At 38.3% G+C, this 19,493-nt stretch overlaps 1 non-coding gene across 1 annotated transcript; it reads left to right on the forward strand.

Annotated features, from left to right (window-relative positions):
- The first annotated feature begins 12,504 nt into the window (after positions 1-12,504).
- Positions 12,505-12,577, forward strand: Trnas-aga (transfer RNA serine (anticodon AGA)). The gene has a single exon. It is a non-coding gene; the product is annotated as a tRNA-Ser (tRNA).
- The last annotated feature ends 6,916 nt before the right edge of the window (positions 12,578-19,493 follow it).

Raw genomic sequence — 19,493 nt, forward strand, 5'->3', positions numbered from 1 at the left:
CCTAACCACTCCAAAAAACACATGGCTATCTGCGGCCTTTCCCTACATCTAGGTACGACCAAATGGGCTCCTGGTACGACGGAAAGCCGCAAGAATCTGGAACAAAAATTCATCTTTCAAATCGGCACCCTTAATCCTCACGGTATTAACGAACGCTTTTCATTTAACTAATACATTCCTATTTTTCACGTTGCCATGTTACCACCAATAGCGTAGCTCCTACTCTACTATTAAAACTACACGTAACCCATAATCCCTCTATTCGCTCTGACGAAGGGCTAACGCTCGAAACGTTAGCTTTTAGAATCTCTGTACGGTGGCCAATTTACATTATCAACTCCGTTGATAAAACCAAATTTTTGTATACTACTTCCCCACCGACGCAGCACCACAGTTTCTTTAGACTAACCCTTCATTCAGTTGTCAATGACAGTCTGTGGATTCATTCTCATGGGATTGAGGCTATAGGTGCGGTTACAAGGGGCACTTTTACCGTGTTGAACTAGAAAATGGCGGCGCGTTGGCTATCGAACACTGAAGGTAACTGAGATTTGGTAACTGAGATTTGAAACTGTATTTTGCTGTGAAGGTAAACTTCCATAGGATTCCACAAATCTTGCTAATAAGGTTGCAAGTGTTCTCTCGTACTCGTCAAGGCGTCGAATCAAGAATTCTGAGTTGTCATATGAAGCTGAATGGAGCTGTCTTTCCGAGCTCTCTATGAGTCTTTCAAGAGAGAAGAAAAATTCTTCAGTGTTCGATAGCCAACGCGCCGCCAATAGAGAGCTTTAGATTCTAGTACGAGAACGACTACGAGTACGAGATCTTCTCATAAGACAACAGTGAGCGCGCAAACCATCGTCATTTTGGCGGGAAAAACTTGATGCCGTCGTCATTTTAGTACAAGGTTTTGCAAAAATGTCGTCGAATCAAAACAAGTCAACAACACGGTAGCAGTTTTGGCTTTTTTCGATGAGCAAAAAGGCGCAGTTACCAGCAATAAGAATAACTGAACAACCTATACTGCTAACAAAGAGTAAGATTAGGCGTACGGGTCATAAATTTCCTTAGTATTTTCGCTAAAAACGGGTAGTCAAAACTCGTACTCGTTCTCGTCCTCGTCGTAGAATCTAAAGGTCCCTAATTTCTAATTCAACACGGTAAAAGTCCCCGTGTAACCGCACCTGTAGCCTCAATCCCATGAGAATGAATCCACAGACTGTCATTTGCAACTGTTCAGCGTCCTCTTGCAATCTCGACTTAAATCTCGACTTCAATTTTTTTTTGCACTCGACTCTTTTTTTGTTTGTTTGATTCGTGACGTCATCGAAGTATTTTCCCATCGAAAATCTCATTACAGATTATTTCATCAAATAAACTGGAACTCGATTTACATTTTTTTTTGGACCGGATCTATAAGTTATAATTTTCGGCATCATATTTTGTACATCTTGACTAATTTTTGGCTTTTGGAATAACATTTCGATATCTGGATATTTTGATTGCAACGGAACGCCATACCGCCATAGATATGCTGCTATTGATTAATCATGTCTTGTGATTTTAACAAAAACAGTGCAGTAATATAAAAACTTAAAATAAGTTTTTCTTCCAAGTATGACAGTTCCTTAACTCCACGCTCACAGTTGGAAACATCAAAATGAAGGACACTTGAATTAATGAGAGTTCAAGGATTTACCATAGCAAGCATTATTATCGCTACTCAAAAGATAATTAACTTTTTGTTCTATTTTCTCCATTTCGATTTTTGCTTCCCACCTCTTTTTTCTCTCTTTGAATAAGTACTCTTCAAATGCACATTCAGTCATGTGCGGTCTTGCAGCTTCAAAGATCCTTGGCAAAATTTCTAGTCTACACGATACACTGATTTTGTAATTTAAGAGGTTAGTCGAAGGTTATCAAAACTCATCTAATAATTGTATGTGATAGTAAGCTTTCAATTATCACTGGCCTTATAAACATCTAGCCAGTAGATGCGAGGTAGTGGGAAAGGGGGGTCGTGGTTGAAATAATTGATAGATAAGGGGGGTCACTTGCTATTTACATACCCTAATGAGGGGACCACACAGAAAATTTGACATGCCCAACATTATTCTCCCACCCCGCCCCCTCCCACCCCCTCCACTAAATAATGACCGGTCCCTTACTATGATTCTAAAAAACGGAAGCCGCCGTAGTTACCTAACCGAAAGACTCGAGTATTGATAATCGTGTTTTTGATGAAAGCACAACGACTTACCCACTTCGCGATTTGCCTTACTGGATGTTACAATGGTGTCAAGATCATTTTTGTAATGAAAACAGGGAGGAGTGTTGCTGGCAGTACTTTGTAAAGTATATTGGCTGTTCGATTACCGTGGTAAATTACAAAGGTCAATTGCAAATTGGCATGTCACAGGCGTTTTGGTTTTCTGAATTTAGCGCAAGTGGCTGTATTAACGGGGTGAAATCATAGAGGATTCTACTGTTTGGGATTTAAAATTGTCGTCGTTGGCCGTATTAACAGGTGACCGCATTTAACGAGGGATTTCTATAAGAGAATGTATGGCCGTTTTGCCGGGCCAAAAAAAAGTAGCCGCAATAACGAGGTGAGCGTATTACCGACGTGGCCGTAAAGCGGGGTTCCACTGTATCCAACAAAGTCGAACGGATGTTGACACCAAAATACTGGCCATTATATTGGCGGCTAGTTGGGAGTAAATTTTCAAAATTTCAGCCAATAATAAACCGGGGAAGTGAGATCGTGAGACGACGTCGGCGTACGTATATGGGAGCGTGATTTACGGGTTGGGGCGAATATGCCTCGCCTCGACCCAAGCCCCCATTCGTTTTTCCCACGAAGTTGTCTTCGTTTTCCCGACTATCTGGGAGCCCAGAACAGGCTAGCCAAAAACTGGAACGTATAAATGTGACTTCCCTTTAGTGGGCAATCCATCAATCATTGAAAGTTATCTATTTGGACATTTTTATTTGAGTGAGTTCTTTCACTTCTCTGATAAATTTGTTGTCATTTTCAACGCTTTTACTGCGAGAATGGACTGCATTCTCCCATGTTAACATTCTGGAAGAATCCTTTTCTTTTAATTAATACTCAGACGGTTCATCCTTCGATCAATTTCTCTTCCGGTTTCAACAAACACTTCGCTCAAGTTACCGCGAAGTCAAAATTACTTTGTAATCAAACATATGAAGTATGTGGCACACGCCGTCAAGCTGTAACGCCATAGCAATATTAACGAGGAATCACCGGCGTTCAACATATCAACTTCTGACGGAACAGGGACTGGAAAATGCTCTCTAGATTTAACAAACACTTCGCTCAAGTTACCGCAAAGTCAAAATTACTTTGTAATCAAACATACGAGGTATGTGGCACACGCCGTCAAGCTGTAACGCCATAGCAAATCCAATATTAACGAGGAATCACCGGCGTTCAACATATCACTTTCTGACGGAACAGGGACTGGAAAATGCTCTCTAGATTAATTAAGCAATTTGCGAGATGCGAAATGTATGCGCCTCTGCTTGTTAGCTTTCCCATTTATTTGCATTAAAATTGTTACTTAATCGAACTTCACATATTCGTGTGCAACTCATACTTGTCATAATTAATGCATTGCTGCCGATCACGAATAAACTTCAGTTTCATGTTACCAATAACCACAATCTGCCAAGATGTTTCGATTGATATTTATCTAAGCGCGACCCCCCAAAATTCCTCACAACAAAGGCAACTTGAGCGACAAATATTCTTCTTTAAAATGTTTTTTTGCGGAAAGGAAACCACTAAAGTCATTTCTCCTAAGCTTAAATTGTCACCTCACAGAAAATTTTCTCCTGTCGACCCCACCCACCAACATGATGAATGCACCAAACAATTTTTACAATTTCCGACATCAGTGATAACAGATTCTGACGTGCGTTTCGATTTCGAATTTGTCGCCTTTGTCGAGGTCACTTTCATGATGCAAAGATGGTGGATTTTACTCAAGATAACATTGAGCCTGCGCCAACATAAATGGTCGCGATCGAACGCTTCAAATGCAGACTCTTTTCAGAAGTGCTTGCACGCACATGGCCGCTGTGGTCTCGCACAGTTACAATTTTATTTATGCAAATGATTGCAAAGTTATTTGTTATGTTTAACGAACAATGTAAACATCAAATCCCTGACATGGTCATCAATGCAATTTCCATATTAAACCGTAGAGAAATTTCTAGCCGGGCATTTAGTTGTCTCCTTGACCACAAAGCCGCCTCCCCTACTTGTGATATAAACATCCAGAGGCCAACAAAGGGCGCGTATCAGCCTGGTAGCTGTCAATCAAACTACTGAGATCATCCTGGCACTCTTGAAAACTGCTGTGAGTTGGGGGTATTCTCTTCTTGGATGAAATTATTAAAACTTAACAATCACGCGACTTTTTTATTGTTTAATTGAGTCGTGTGTTCCAAAAAAAGTTGAGATTAGGCTGGTTGCTTCGAAGGCGGACTCAAGACGGGACAGATTCCAGTTACCTTACGTCATTTAGAATAACAAAGGAAATCACGTGTTCATCATGTGCTTTTCGTATTTGATAAGGGAAGACGGTCATCATCAAAGCGCTCTTTCAAGGCGTTGGTGCAGCGTAGTGTTAAGTTCAGCACGAAGGACTCAGCAAGCTTTATCAAGTAAATTCCGAACTCCCTAATTCCAAAGGTAAGCTTGATATGTAGTCCACTTTCTTGCGCTACGATCAATTGCTGTTAGATGCTCAGAATTCGGAATGATTAGTTACATTTTTATGGATGAAATCTATCGGCTCATTTGGATTAACGACGACGATGCCGCCTAAATTTTTCCCCCTGATTTTTTGAATCTGTGAGGATTCCAAGGTTTTGCCTTTAACTTTAAAAAAGCCATTTAAAGTTGGTAAAATCAATGTATTCGTCGAAATATGCGAAGATATTTTACCTCTGACAAAAGGAGAAAATTGCACAAAGGATTTTTGACTTGCTTTAATTCACCATGATTTTCAAGTCAAAGTTGCAATCACAGAGTGAATTTTATGTTATATTGAACGAGCAATATCGACGTAAACTTATGTTCTGAAGACTGTTTTCGTTTTCATTTTACCATGTTGATTTAATAGTCAGCATGGTTGATGAAGTACGTGTTCGTTCAAATCTGCAGTTGAATATATCCAAACGCGTTATTTCAACTCTAGGAGGGTGATGCAGTTGCAATGAAATCACATTCGAATGTTTGAAGGAAATTCCGGTTTATTTTCTGCTTCACTGCACGAAGGCACTTTTTTCCTCTTCATTGGAGCGAAAACTTCCCGCAGTGCTGCGGTGATAAGCGTGGCGTGGTCAAACAACACCCATCAAAACGTATCTTGTCGTTTTCATGAAGACGAAGCGCTCGTAAAGCCATTCTTGTATTACAGTGTTTCTTTATTGTGCGTGTTACGATTTTAATACCTACTTTCTGTAGCTAAGGCGGGTGGTGAAAATTGACTGCAATCAAGTTGTGTCTTGTTCGTTTGCCGATAAAACGACCCACATTTGCTAAAGAGCCAACATGGCGAATCTTACCCAGTGTTAGGTTTCGAGTATTCGCCAACTTTCTGTTTTTCATGTAGATTGTAAATAAAACCCCTTTAAAATATCACTAAAGCTTTTTCAGGCGACATCTGCAAAGGTTTTGGCCTTTCATTTTATTCATATGGCCACGTTTTTTCGGCGATACTATTAACCTTTGCCATATGCATGGAAATTTTGATACCGTCAAAACCGTGTTGCGTCGCCGGTCTGTTGTGGCTGGTGTACCTCGCCAAATCGTAAATAGTAAGTGAATTTATTTTCAGATGGTGTGCACGTTAAATGAAATCTCCGAGACCGGGAACATTCGAGACATTCGCGGGCATAGGTTAATTACACTGTAAGAATCCTTCGCGTGACTCTGACAATCGACGAAAGTGGAACTTCGACCTGCGGAATGAAGCGGATTCAAGAAATCGCGGCGAGGAAGTCTTAACACCTCGCTATAGCGCTAAAGGAAGACAATTTTAATCGTTCAACGAAGGCGCTGTTTACGTGGTCTCCTTTGCACTTTGATCCAGAGTCTAGGTTTCAAACTAACAGGGCATCCATTTCCTCGTCACATTCTCGGAAACCATGCAAGGTGTTGGTTTTGCAGATGTCGCCTGACTCAGTTTAAGAGGGAAACTAAAAAAACGCGGCAAATATCACATTTTTTTTCGTCCTTAACTGCTGTCACTTCCATGACGATGAACATAAAGGGATGGAAATTAATTTATTTTCCTCAGCATGAATTCTTGATAAATGGCAAAATTGCCTCTCAAACGACTCGTTCTTCAATTACCTATTGTATCGTCAATAATGTACAAAAGTATGAACTAACTTCAATTAATTGCCTGAAAGGAGGCTTTGAAGAAATCGTAAAATATTGATGGAGTCATACGAAAGATATAAGATGGCAAGATCTCTCGACTAGCAAGGGCTTGGAAAACGTATTTGCGTTTACATATTTCCTGCGATTTTCGTATTTGAGTGCGAGTCCAAAGTGTATTTAAACTAAATTGATGCCGGAAATTCGCGAGTCCCACGTGATTACAAACTTGACAATAATGAAAGCGCTTTTTGATGAACTGCTTTAACTAATAACAGACGACTCCTGAAATATGAATAATGTATTACTGATTTATTCGGACAATAAAATTTTCACTTTGTTTTAAGCCTTTTTTTTAATTCACGATTTTTTTTTTGCTTCTAAACAGCATTAGAAATATCAAAATTGCTTCCCAGGTAGTTATGCATTAATTTAAACCTTGTTCTGATAGATTTTCTGTTTTCTTGGATTTGTTTTTAGCAAATCCACTACCAGTTACTTTTTACATAGTTAATGTATACTCAGAAATTGTTCTTCTTTGGTGATCAACACTATTTTAGAGGATTCAATCGCCCCATTTTTTTGTTAAATTTCTTGGCTGCTGTAGTGTTTTGGCTTGTTTATAAATCGATTGCTTCAAGAATTTTACTTTGCAAAACAACGGAGACAACCAAATGGATTGTTAAATCCAAATTTGTGTTACTAGTGCTTAGGAGAGATAAAAACCATCACCCAAAGACTAGGTTATTCCCCATTGTCATGTCCAGTTTTTAAAGTTGCTCAAAAATGAAAACTTACTTTTTGAGGATAAGCCTACATTTAAAAGAAAAATAAGCAAATTCCAGTGTAAAAGTTAATTTTGAAAGAAATTCTTCAGTTTATGACACTAGAGGGAAGTTTGGTGACAAATTTTCAGCGTTAAGTTACCATGTTGTCAAGGGCAATTTCTTCGGTTCCAAGAGTAACTATGAGGGCCTTGGCATCTCATGAGCGATGGACACTGCCAAAATCCACTATTGGCAACAGGTAAATTCAAACTGGTGACTGTTACCAGTTAAATGATGTCAACTCCCAAAAAGCATCCCTTGGAAACAAACCAAGTTGCCCTTAACAACATGGTAACTTTAACACTGAAACTTGTCACCAAACTTCCCTTGTGTCTTATTCAACTGAGACTAGTAGTAAAAGAACACTTAATGGTTAAGTAATTTTTATCAGTAGAGATAATTCCCTTGATACTAACCCATTGACTCCCAGGGGTTCCCCATTAAGGTTTAGGCCAGTTTGGATGTCAAAGGGTTAAATATTTTAGAGTTGTAGACTTTTCTTTTGGGTCAAAATAGCAAAGGAGAAACTGCAGAATACCCGGCCACTATTGTGTTCTTGTAGTGCAGGGCTCGAAATTGGGACTCGCTCATCGCCAATGCAACCAGAAATTGGTGTGCTGGCGATTAGATTTTCAGAACTGGTCTCCAGCTGGCGAATCACATTTTGTCTGGTAACCCAGGATAAACAGTAGACAATTGACTTCTGTATTTAAATCTTTATATGATGAAATCATTCAGAACTGGTAGCTAGAACACGACTCGCCTTTCTTTTCCCACTAAAATAATGTCTACATACTACAAGGAAATCGGTTTCACACTCTGTCAATTAATAAGACAAAATATACTTCGACACTTCAATCACCACGTTTACTAGGCGCCATATTGTTTCAGTGGCGTCATGAGATCGTGGGCGCACTTAAAACATCATGTTCTTACTGGTTACGTAAGAGTTTGTGGCCGGAAGATGAAGATTCAGCCAGAGGATCAATTGAAGATTGAAATCCATCGTCAGTTGTGAATGCTGAAAACGTAGATTTTGCTAAATTACTGAACGGCCTCCTTGGAACTAGCTTGATATTAATAATATATTGATAATATATTGATAATGAACCTGGACATTGCATACCGTAAAGACTCGCAGATAAGCCGCACCTTTTTCCCAAAAATTTGCGATCAAAATCGTAGGTGCGGCTTACTTGCGAGACCATTTGGGAAAGGTGCTGTGAATTTCGGTGTCCAGTCTTCCATCGTCCGATATTATGCCTGGGTACACAGCTTCGCACAGTGCATGCAAGAAAACAACAAATTCACTCGCAAAATTCTATGGAAAAACTGCCTTGAATGGAGAAATACCTGTGAACAAATACCAGAATAATATCAGTCGTATGTCATAAGTGGTGGACATGATGTTTATTCTACTAAAGAGCTAAAATTACGGGTAAGACTTTATAAAGTATTTTTCGATCCATTGTTGGCAAGTTTGCCTTGGATGAAGACAGACCACTTCACGGTCTCGACTTTGGATTTCTTTCGAGTTTTTTTCATGAAAAACTTTTTTTCCAAAATTTGAGTTGCTAAACTCAGGTTGCGGCTTATCTGCGAGTGCGGCTTATATGCGAGTCTTTACGGTAATCAGTTTGAAATTTGTGCGGAATCTTCAAAAAGCAACCTGTACCCTTAACGTAAAGTAGGTTGGAGAACTTGTCACCTCTGTTAGAAAGTGAACACCTGCAAAATTGACTACACAAGTGATTAATAAATGTGTATAAATATCCTTAGAAAGGTACTTTAAGAAACCAAGTTCCTCTGATTCTAGAGGCTACTGTAACCGTACAAGCCGCTCCTTTATTTTATCCTGGTTGGAGGCTGGTACAAGTATTGTGGTTGTGTGGGGCGTAGACCGAGCAATTGTAGCATTGCGTTAAGTTGCGATAAAGGCAGGTTGCTCACACAAGCTGTAGGAGAATAAAGAACTACGTTTTAAAAGAGGTGAAAAGCAAGGATAAAGGACCCATGTTTGCCTTGCTATGGAAAACACAGACTTAAAGTGTTCTGTGCTTTGCTTCATTTCAAATAACTATAATGAGCGCCACTACGAAACTAAAGACAAAAGCCGAAAACAACAGTGGCTTGTAGAGGTCTTTCTCAAGCTTTCTTTTTTCTTGCTATTTAATAATTATGACCTTCCTTGCATGCAAAATAACATTTAAAAACATGTCCTTACACAAGTCGTATATTAATTTAATGTGGACATAGTTTTTCAGTGAGTCATTAAATAACTTGGTGACCAAAATTTATGATCTGGCCACCAAATTTTTCCCATTAGTTGCCAGCTGGCAAAAAAGTTAATTTCGAGCCCTTTGGTGATGTGGTCCAGAGAACAAGGCCTGTAAGAATTCACACCATTGACATGCCAATAAGTGATTGGGGATTATGCAGTTTACCTTTCAGTCCACGATTACAATTTAAATGTTTTTAAGTTTGTGCTCATGAAGATCATCCAGTATTTTGCTCCTTTTTATTTAGATGCAGAAAGTTGTGATTGCAGCATTTGTCCTTCTTGGTTGTGGTAAGATTTTCTGCTATGTTTAGTCCCAGATTCAATGCCAAGATTTGTCTTTACCCCATTCACACCTCAAACACCTTGGGACAACCTTCCATCAATGACTAAAACCGTGTGGTGTTTGACAGAGCAAAATCTATTAGGTGTGACTCTCAGGGGTCAATGGGTTGTTACACCATAAGTGCACTCCATATTCTGTGTGAAAAGAAACTGATGTTGATAATTAACAATTACTGTACTTATTCGGCTACCAGCCGAGCTCGGTTGTAAGCCGAGACCCCAAACTTCTTACAGAAAAAATCAACTTGATTGACACAAATTGTAAATGCATAATACTCGGCCATAAGCCGAGACCCATTTTTAGGTCTTGATGTGTATTATTGACTATGGAATTTTCGTAATTTAAAATACAAATTGACATTGACCGAAAAATTATACTCAAAGCAATCAAATGAACACGAAAGATAAGAAACAAACAAGCGACGTGCTTGTGAGTTGACGAATACTATTAAACAATTACTGACCTCACAGGAAACGTGTCTTCGCACAAGCGAAGCGTTTTATAAAAAGTTATTCCACTGGTTTGAATGCGATGAAAATTGAAAAATATATTGCCACAGCTTAGACTTAAAATTGATAGAGTTTCAGATTCTACCATGTCTGTTGGCAAATCATTCCAGCTTCTAACTATTCAACTAAAGAAAGAATGGTGGTAACAATCAAGCTGCGCACAGTTTTTAGGGGTGATTTACTCTTGTTGAATTAATTGTGGCAAATTCAATAAATCCTCAAAGTACAAATGAAAATATCCAAATACAATCTGATGATTGTATGATGTAATAAGTAGTGAAATAATAAAATTAATGATAATAATAAGACTGTTGAAATACAGCTAGAGTTGCTATGGAAAACAACTTTTCTTGGAATGGCCAGACTTAATGATAAAGGTGTTATCTATGTGGAGGTGAAGTAACAATGGAACCCATGTGCACTCCTGATTCCCAGTTGGCCTAGAGCTTCTTTTAACTGTTTATTTATGCAGTTGATGTATTTTGATGCCATTGCAACAGAGGGTGTTAAAATGATGTAATCACTTTCCATTGGATGTGTTGAGAATGGCCAATCATACCACAAAAGTATGGATTTCATATTTCAGTGAGATAAAGAATTGCAGAGCCAGTTAGTTGTCACAAGTAACAAAATTGGTGCTTCAGTGTTGGATCCAGGGTTTACTGACTAGGGGTCCTCCCCTTTGCCAAATATTTACGGGTCCAGACCAGAATAATCCTCTAATTCAGGGCTCGAAATTAACGAAAAAATCCAGTCGCATTTTAAGATAGGAAAAGTTAGTCGCAATTTCGCAAATTTTAGTCGCAAAATCGCCGCGCTGCATTGTGTTGTCAGCGGTTTAGCAAAAAAATATGAGCCCGCAATACTTGTGTGTAAAGAAACTGCTGAAAATGGCGAATGATCGAAGGAATGGAGCTGTGCACGTAACATCGCAGCTAAATTACTATTCAATTACGATACCTCCAGAGAAAATTCACAGCGAGAAACAAAATAATTTTGTCATTTATTTATTTATTTATCTATTTTAGCAAAAGTAGCAGCAAAGTGGCAACTGCTAATCCTTTTGTTTCGAAAGAATGAAGGTGACAACAAGTCGCAAATTTGCGACTTCTCCAGATATTTTAGTCCTAAAGGGAAACATTTAGTCGCAAATGCGACCGTATTGGTCACAATTTCGAGCCCTGTAATTGATTTTCCCAATTACTTACATGATGGCTATAATTAGAACAAACTTAACTTTACAATATTCATGCCCACTATACTGTTTAAAATATGCGCCTAACCTTCATCTTCCATTTAGAGAGAGCCTTACAATAATCAAAGTCTTTGTAACTGTTCCCATTAATACAAACTCATAAGGTGATCAACATTTAAGCTAGAAATCCTTGCAGGTGACTTAACCTTAATCCTGTCTTGAATTCTTCGTAATTGTCAAGTCAGTGGATTCATCCATAAGGACTGAGATTTACGTGCTGCCTTTGAGTTGTTGCAGAAGTTCTTCTTCAGTGACATCTGAAAATGCCTCCAAAAAGCTTTGGGCTATTGAAAGATGGGTGGAGCACTACTCCGAGCTGTATTCAAGAGAAAACATCGTTCATCAGTCCGTCCTTGACGCCATCGATTGTCTCCCGCAGATGCCCGTACTGGATGAGCCACCACCATTAGAAGAGCTCTCCAAAGCTATTGACAAGCTGCCATCAGGGAAAGCTGCCGGGAAGGATGGTATCCCAGCTGAAGTCTTAAAGAGTGGCAAGTCAAGTTTGCTGGTGCCCCTGCACAAGCTCCTAACGCTAACGCAATGCTGGTTAGAAGGCTCAGTACCTCAAGATATGAAGGATGCCAACGTCGTCACGCTGTTCAAGAACAAGGGGGACCGACACGACTGCAACAACTATCGTGGTATCTCTCTACTCAGCATTGTTGGCAAGCTGTTCGCCCGCATTGTCCTACATAGGCTGGAAACAATGAAATGGTATATGAAATGAATCATATATGAACTGCGAAGATCATAGCTTCACTTGATTTCATATCCGCAGTTCATATATGATTCATTTCATATACCATTTCATCGTTGATTCATTCCTCACGGGACCATTAGAACCCACAGATGACCAGCTCCCAACGTCAGTGGCTTCATAGCTCAGTTGGTTAGAGCATCGCACCAGAATCGCTAAGTCACGGGTTCAAACCCCGTTGAAGTCCTGAATTTTTCAGGCTTCTCAAAGCAATTGCAAAAATTGCTCTCATAACTGTGAAGATCATAGCTTCACTTGATTTCATATCCGCAGTTCATATGATTCATTTCATATACCATTTCATAGTTGATTCATTCCTCACAGGACCATTAGAACCCACAGATGACCAGCTCCCAACGTCAGTGGCTTCGTAGCTCAGTTGGTTAGAGCGTCGCACCGGAATCGCGAGGTCACGGGTTCAAACCCCGTTGAAGTCCTGAATTTTTCAGGCTTCTCTACGCAATTGCAAAAATTGCTTTCATAACTGCGAAGATCATAGCTTCACTCGATAAAACAGCTCTAAGACGTGCCCGATCGGGCAATCAAAATTTTTGGTTGTCTAATGTTTTGCGAAACGATTAGATTTGCAACGAAGAATGTGACTAGTAATATGACTAAGTCGCTGCAAAAATATATTACTACAAACCTCAAAACAGATTGGAAGAAGAAACATGTTCGTAGCCGCCATCTTCCAAGTCTGCGCGAAAAAAATGTTTGTTACAATGGAACCCAGTTTGCGCACGACCAAATACGCTACGATACTTTGATATTGAACAAGCGCACAAGAAAATTCTACCAGCTTGGAAAGGCTTAAAGACCATAATATTGGATAAATGGCATTTAATTCAAAACCTGCCTAATCTTCTCATAGAAGAGAAAAATAGCTTAAATGTATGCTAATCGAAGCAAAACTGTGAAGGCTACTAGAACACCATGAACACAGCAGGAGTTGTGTTGGTCTGTCAAACCCATTTTACACACATTTTACTCAAAATTGACATTTTTACAAGCCCCCTTTTGAGTTATAAAAGGCCACAGGTATTTATAAGGCGGGCAACCAAAAAAACAAAACTGGTTGCCCAAATAGCAAATTACTAAGAAAGTAAGTGTCCAACACTGCTGCATATATTTCAAGCATGAAATTTGTACGTCCGCAAGGACCCCTTCTTAGCATTTTAGGACGTCCAGATGCAAGATTCTCGTGATGCAATCTGGATGCAACACTGGTGCTTTCATTCATTCATTCGTCTTGGGGGGCCTTAAAATAGCAGATAAAAAGGAAAGCTTAACCCATTGACTCCAGGGGGTTCCCCATTGACGAGATAAAATTTTCTGGCATTAGACAAAGTAAAATACTAAGAGAGACCGGTTTGGGCATCAAAGGGTATAAGAAATTTTCAACTACTTGGAGGTGTCACATTACATAGATTTTGCTTGGGAGGATGTTATGGCTTAGCAGACTTGTTTTTGGCTTGGCAAATGAAATGTGTAAGATGGCAGAAGGTGGGAAATGCCACAGTGGGCCGGATTGTCTGGTGTTTGACTTGAGTAAATTTCTTGGTTGCTTTAATTTATAGAACATGTTAACGGCCATTGCTTAACACTGATCACTGTCTTAGAATCAAGGAATTGATTTTTGCTTTCTTGTTTGTACAGTTTGCGTGATACAAGCCACAACTTCAACTATGGTAGCTGGTAAGATGAAACATTATTTTGTAGTTTATATCTCTACTGTTTTAATGGTTTTTATTAATTTATTTGTCAGCAACTGGGGTGCATTAGGTAGCATACGAAAGTAATTTGTACCCAATAGTGCTTAAAAGCATTGAATTTTCTAAAATGGAAGGATCAAATTTATTTTCCAGAGCCTGCAGTTTGGTTCTTTGTGATTACCCTTAAATCCTCCATAACATTAATTGGCAGTAATGGAAAACACAAATACAAATGAGCAAATTAAAAGAAAAGTAAAAACTCAGTCAAATCCAACTCACTTTTTTCCAAACATTATTGCCTTGCGCTGGTGAAGAGCAGTTCAGAATTAAGGCCTAGCTTTTCAAAAGCAAAAGCTTACACCCTGCAATAAAAGTTTCATAATTAAAAACTTTTACTAAAAATCCAGTACAAGTATGGGGGCAGGTACAAAAGTTGGACCGGATCAACTCTGATTGCTTAAAAAAAAAAGTTTTGTGTGCCAAAACTATTCAACATTTGCCCCGATTTAACCAAGGTTGGCTTAAAGATTAGGGCTTAAAGTGATCTCTCGAGGCCTTGTCATATTTTTCACATCAATGCAAGTTCATCCCATCCAAATTTTGTACCTGCCTGTACCCAAGGTGTTTTCAAGCTTGTCCCAAGAACTCTACTCATTTCTTCTTGGTCATTTATTTGCAGGCGCAACCACTACGACGTCAAGTAAGTTACAAAATGTGGACAACACTGCAGGACATTTTTAGGGAGAAGTTTTATTGAAGCTTCTCATTAGATGTCATGGGAGTTTATAAGCTGGGCATCTGTATTTTTCTTTTACAATAGAAAGTACCTTGATGATAAATTACCAGGCAAAGTGACATTAGCAACTGGTCAATTAACCTAGTGCTTGGTCCTTGACAAACCTCCGGCACTGCATCGCGTAATGTGTCCACGAAGATGAGACTAAAGCAAGTGAAACTTGATTTGTCGTAGCAAAAACTAAAGGATCTGTATACAGTTCACCCTTGCTTTTCAAATCTTGGTGTATCTGGGTCCAGATGTTCTATATAACAAGAGAGAAATGTTTTGATTTGGAAGACACTTCTCAAAGATCATGCAAGCTTTTATAATGTCGGCCATGTTATTGAAAAGTTTGTCTTTGTTTTGTGATTTAACCCATTGACTCCTGGGGGTTCCCCATTGACAAGTAAAATCGTCTGGCGTTAGAGTAAAATACTAAGTATGGCCGGTTTAGGCAAGTTTAAGGGTGAATGGGTTTAAGTTCCAGGAATTATAATACAACCTTAAAGGGGCTAGGTCACGCAATTTTAACCAATTTCAGCACTGATCGAATGGTCATACAATTAACTAAAATATCAAAATAACTGTTCAAAACTTTAGAAGAACTCTAGCAAAATACAGGAAAGCCAAGAAGGGACATGTATGGACAAAACTGGAGAGGATTGAAATGAATTGAATTTGGGTAAATTTGAAAAACGTTGGCCCACCTTTTTTCAAATTTATATTAGTCTATATCAAAATGTCATTTACACAGCTGGAAAATCATTCTCAGTTGTTATGTGGCCGTGATTTTGCAAATGAAAGACTCTTGCTCTGCCAATTTTGATGTTTTAAGCTCATAATTAACAAAATTACCTAAAATAGCGTGACCTAGCCCCTTTAACACTTTGTTTTCTTGGGCCCCTTAATTATTGTTGTTGTTTTTTTTCTGGTTCAATTTCCAGGGTTTATATCTTAATGGGTCATTGATTTCCAATATTATAAAATGCTGGCTTATAAATCATGGAATATGATATACAGACAAGTCATAAAGAATGCTGGAAAATTAGACCTCATTAATTTTAACAAGCTCTGCATCCATTCAAAAACTGTTCCCTTTAACCCATTGACTCCTAGGAGCGAGAGTTAACTCGTCAATGGCGGGAAGTTCAGGAGTGAATGGAGTAAAACAAAATAAAATTGTCTATTTGTGGGAAACATTGCCACAACCTGGGTATTTTATATACCGTTTTCAGAGCACTCTGTCATATTCTGGACCATATACACATTTCAGGGTTTCTAAGGTCCTGGATTTTGTCTTGTTTGGTCCTAAATACGGTCGTTTTCATCTAAGTGTGGACACCTGACCTGAAAACATGCTCTGATTGGCTGCAAATGTGACAAGGTTTGTCTTATATTATTCAAAGGTTCGTGCAAGTTTTCCTCGAATGGTGGCAAGACTGGACATCAAACACTTTCTAAGAAATTGACCCTAATCTGATAAAGTATGCTTCAAATATTTTCAAACTATAATGCGCAAAAGTTTCTACTGTTTACTTAATGGCTGCCAAACTCAAACTTTAAAGAACATGTTTTCCCGTCATGTATCCACGCTTAGATGAAAACAACAGTAAAAGTCCTGCAAAAGTTGTGGAATTTAAGGACACAAAGTGAAAAGTGTATGGACCCTGAACTTCTGACCTTATAAAAAAGAGTGGTTTGTAGCGTAGGCCATGACTCAATGTGACTCTAACTTTGCAAGAAAGGGACCGTATATTGCATTTTTTAGGTAATCTTGATTTTGTTATTTTCTTTCATCAACAGTGCCACCGGAACCATCAACTTGTAAGTTAACAACAACAACAACAATAATAATATTGTGTTCATCTCTTATGTCAGGATGGGTCAGAGTTGTGTCTTTTAAAAGTGCTGCTATGATCAGAAATTCTCGTTTTTCTTCACATTTCGAAACTCCTTGCGCTGAATACTCAAAATGTAAGATTTCGTGCAATCTTTTCAAGAGAAAAACTATTTATTTTGACAGCATTTTTTTCATTAATTTTAACGGTCCTCCATTACTTGAGGTGGTTCTGACAGATAAGCCCTCAGGAAGCTGGATCAAGGACAAAGTGATGTCATTTACTCACTTGTTAAAAGTAGTGTGAATGGGGCTTAATTACTATGCAGCACAAGAGGTTTTGGCTTTTGAAGTGCCAAGTTTGTGTTCTTCATACTAAGTAAGCTGCATTCACACACTTCATTTTTAAGCCAGTGAGTAAATGTCGTCACTTTCCCCTTCAGATCCAGATTGCTGTTAGCTTTATTGGTTAAAACTGCACCAAGTAGTGGTGGACTGTTAAATGACAAAAGTGGAGTTAAAATAAAGTCTTCCTCTTAAAGTTATAACAAAAACAAATTCCCTGTTGGATGTTAAATGCAAGATGTAAGCACTTTAAAAATGTGAAGAAAAATAAGGACCAATTTATCGTGGTAGCACTTAAAGGGAAGTAGATTTGAAATACGTTTTTGACCAAATAGTCCATATAGAATTTATACACTTCTTGATTAGTAATCAAAGCATTCAGAACCAGGTAGAATAATTGGGAAATTGTGACATTGGCTTAAATTTCTGGGGACAATCTGTCTCTCAGTGTTGTTGCTTAATGCTCTCAGTATTGATGCCAGAGCAGGTCGTCATAATGATCACTTTCTACACCATATAACAATAATCGCAACAACAAAATTAATTCAAAAATCTAATTAGAGTGGTTTTCAGTTGAGTGTCGAAGTAATTAGCGAATTGCTTTGCTTTTGTATTCCTTCACTCATTGATTAGTTCAAAGTTCTTGTGCCACTTTTCAACCAATCAAAAGTGAAACCAAAAACAATAATTATTTTTGTGGGTCGTGCATGCACATTTTCCCGCACTTTGTGTCAGCTACGTGTAAGGACTTCAAGTTTTGATTGGTTTACTGGATTGCCTCTGTCCTTTTGATTTGCCAAAGTAATTAATTTGGTTTTGGTTTTAAGACTCTCGATTGAAACTTTCTTTATCAAGTAATTACAATTCTTTTAGATCTTTTAAATTTTAAATTCTAACTAATGAGCTTTTGCCTGCAGTGAACAAGGGCTATTTGAGGCGGGCAAAAAAGGACAAAAGAAAATTGAGAAATTCTATAAATAATTTTCAACAAACAAACTGAGAAGCAATCTAGCCAGAGTGAGACAGGAAGGCGGACTGTACTCTAATCAGAAGAACTTATATGAAAATGTCCTTTTTCAGGATTTCAAAGAGTTAATTAATACTTAAAATTGATCTTTGTTTATTGAGTTGATAGAAAATGGAATGCTGTTCTAAATTAGTACCAGAGAGAGAAGAGAGACAGATTTAATTTGCAATCTTCAAATTTATGTAACAGCATACAAATTAATTTGCAAATTTGAAAGAGGAATTAGTGACATTTTGCTATCTGCAAGACTGCACAGTTTCTGTTGACTTCTCAGAAACAAACACTTCGTGTAAACCCTTAATGCAAGATTAAATTCACATCTTGTTACAGCTAGAGGTTTCCCAGGTTGCTTTGCTGTATAAGTATTTCTTGATTCAAGCATAACTTAAATGCATCATCACTTAATTCTCTGATATTTAACATCATTTTTTTGTCCTTTCTGCAGCAACGCCAGTACCCAGTAAGTATCACTTGACTTTATGCATGTGTTATCCTGTGTCAGTTGTAAAACAATATTAATATTTTTAACCATTTTCTAGCTGGTGAAAGTAGTACCTCAGTAAGCCACGGGGGTGACGACGACAAAGGCGACGGGAAATCACCATCTGCAAGTGAGTCCCTTGTTTATTATTTTGCCCTTCAACTTCTAAAATGATATTGTAATCTTTTTTGAAAATAATAACGGATGCATTAAAGATATTTTTGCGCCGATGTGTGATTATGCAGGAAATGTAGATCTTAACAAGTGTTATTGAAATCCAAAAAGAAAATTGGGGGCAACCACGCATTTTTCAAAGATAATTCATGAATAATATTTGTAAAAAGCTTTAAAATACAAAGCAATGTATGGCGTTCTTTCTCAAATTGAAGCTTAATTATCTCTCAAAAATGCATGGCTACCCCTAATTTTCTTTTTGGATACCAAGAGTACTTACTAAGATCTACTTTCTCCGGATAGTTTTAAACCGCACAATAATATCTCTGTATTAGTGAGCATCGGCGATAGGAAATCCGAGTATCTGGAGATGCGCAGAATGTATGCGCAGTAACAATAGTAGGCACCGTCCTTAATTCCTTTAGCTTAAAGCACATTCCACAGGCCCAATTAGTACCCAGCACACGAAACCCCAGCTTGCGAGTTCCTCTTTATATGAAATGAGCTCAAACTTCCCAGAATTATAAAACAAATGTTACATTCAGCAAGGTCGAAAATGGGGAGATATACCAAGCAAGCTGAGTTAAATGTTTTCAAATTTTATCATGGACACGAAACATACAGTCAAGTGTTGTAACGACTAACATGGCTTCCACTGCACAAGTAGTTTTGCTGATTTTATCACACACCAAGGGCAACAAAAGTAACAACAGTGGCTCAGTTAATGCACACAATAATTTTATGCTCTT

The sequence above is a fragment of the Montipora foliosa genome, chromosome 5, assembly GCF_036669935.1.
Source record: "Montipora foliosa isolate CH-2021 chromosome 5, ASM3666993v2, whole genome shotgun sequence".
NCBI lineage: Eukaryota > Metazoa > Cnidaria > Anthozoa > Scleractinia > Acroporidae > Montipora > Montipora foliosa.